Below are 2,606 nucleotides of genomic sequence, written 5' to 3'. Positions count from 1 at the left end.
TCCTTTAGACGGTTATTCCAAACGCTAACTCTATTTAATTATATATATATATATATATATATATATATATATATATACATATATACATCTGATGAAAATATACACACACGTGCACACACATGCATCTTTAGGAAAGGGGGAAAGAGAGAGACAACAAGTATCAATTTTCATTATAAGTATAATAGAATTAACGTAGTCAATTTGGTGACTGCCAAAATTCTATTTCAAATATTTAAATACTTTTAAGAAGAAAATTCAAGATTATGGATGCAAGTGAAAAGTTCAGAACAAAAGCCCTAAAATGTAAATTAAGGTCACGGCAAAGCTTCGTGGAACGACCATGCAAAATAATGGAATTTCAAGGATAAGATTTCGTTTAAAATCTTCTATCTCTACCTGAAGACGCAGAATAAAGCTGTTGGCTTTTCTTCTTTTTTATATGTCTTCGTCCGGGTTTTGTTGTTTGCATATGTTTGCAAGAGACTATTTGTGTACTTCTGTATTTGCATATATATTTGTACATATATATATTTGTATATATATATATATATATTTGTATATATATACAGCCACAAACACACTTTTACGGAATGGTGTAGTTAAAATCAAAGCAAAATACTTTCTATAGCCAGCAGAATCTCGGAAGTAGTAATTATCCAAACGAGGGTAATCTTCTAGCCAGAGTCGAGCCAAAGAGACCTTAATCAAATGAAGTGTACATTTCCATCTCCTACGAGTCGACTTTGTTTCTCTTCACGACAATGTAAACTTCTTTTGATTAAGGTATCTTTGGCCTGACGTGTAGCTAATGGAATTCTCTCGTTTGGAGAATTACTACTTCCTCGTTTCTGCTGTGGAACTCATGTAGCCTTGATTCTTTTTTTACAACATTCCCTAATTTGGGATTTCTATTCGCATAAGCGCCAACCCCTACCACTGACCATAAAGCAATTAACTATAAAACTATTATTTCACCTTATCGAACTTCGATACAAGAAAAATTTTAAACCTACTTCAATAAAAAACTGTTGTTCCTGAAAGTTGCTTTCTGTACCTTCTACGGACTACGCGAAGCTTACAATCTTCTTGCACCTCGATCCTTGTGTCTTACCTTTACACTATATATGGAGGGTGTCCCAAAAGTCAATGATGTATTTCAAATGTTAATAACTTCCCGGACTTTTCAAATAAATGCATGAAATTTTGATACAGTGTACAGAATTTAATGGACATTAACGGGCACTAGTCATATTTTGCAACGCCACTACATCACATACGAAAAATGGCATCGCTTAAATGGCAGCCATTTTCGGCTTCGCACGCCCGTGCTCTTAACAAAACTTGCACCATAACACTCGCAAGAGTCTCAGACTCCACTTCTCTCATTTCTCTATTGATGATCTCTTTCAGTTGCACCAAGGTCTCTGGTTTGTTGACGTAAACCTTCTCATTCAGGTATCCCCAACAGAAAAATCTGGGCTAGTCAAGTCTGGGGAACATGAAGTCCAGTTGATCTTGCCGTAACAGGAGATTATTCTCTCTCCAAAGCACTGCCATAACAATTGCATTGTTTCTCTTGCGGTATGAGCATTTGCACCATCTTGCTGGAACCATGTGTGATGTCTCCTTTCAGTGGCCTTCAAGTTCCGTATACTGGACTAACCCGGATTATTCCTTATGGGGATATCTGAAAGAGAGGGTTTACGTCAACACACCGGAGACCCTGGTGCAACTGAATGAGAACATCAAAAAAGTAATCAGAGAAGCAGGGTTTGAAACTCTTGAGAATGTTATGGTGCAAGGTTGGGAAAGAACATGGACGTACGAAGCCGAAAATGGCTGCCATTTAAGCGACTTCATTTTTCATATGTGATGTAATAGCGATGCAAAATTTGACTTCGGCATATTAATTTCCATTATATCCTTTATATTGTATCAATCTTTCATGCATTCATTTATAAATTTAAGGAAGTTGTTGAGAATTGAAACCCATCAGGTATATTTGGGACACCCTATACATACATACATATATATATATATATATATATATATATATGTATATGTGTGTGTGTGTACCTATGTATATATATATATATATATATATATATATATATATATATATATATATATATACATATATATATATATATATATATATATATATATATATATATATATATATATATATATATATATATATATATATATATATATATATATATATATATATATACATATATATATATATATATAAGTTATAGATACACATACATTCAAATACACAAAAATACTAAGACGCAGGCATATACAATCACAAACACACACAAATTATAGTTGACTACCATCTACATTTGTTGCACATTTGCCATGCTGTTATTCTTTGACGTTTCATGGATATTTCATGATATTGGACACGTATATCTTTTCTTTTTTTATGACTTACCTATTTCCTGCCCCCTTTTTTTTATATTTGTTAATTTATCAAACAATATATTTTCATTTCTATTAACATCTTTAAGTATTTACATTTGGCGAATTTTCGACCGAATTAGTTTTCTTTAAAATTTCTGCCGTTTTTCACCTGTCTATAGGAAAAATATTTTATT

Source organism: Octopus bimaculoides, chromosome 22, assembly GCF_046866305.1.
Source record: "Octopus bimaculoides isolate indiv1 chromosome 22, ASM4686630v1, whole genome shotgun sequence".
NCBI lineage: Eukaryota > Metazoa > Mollusca > Cephalopoda > Octopoda > Octopodidae > Octopus > Octopus bimaculoides.
This window is presented reverse-complemented; position numbering follows the sequence as displayed.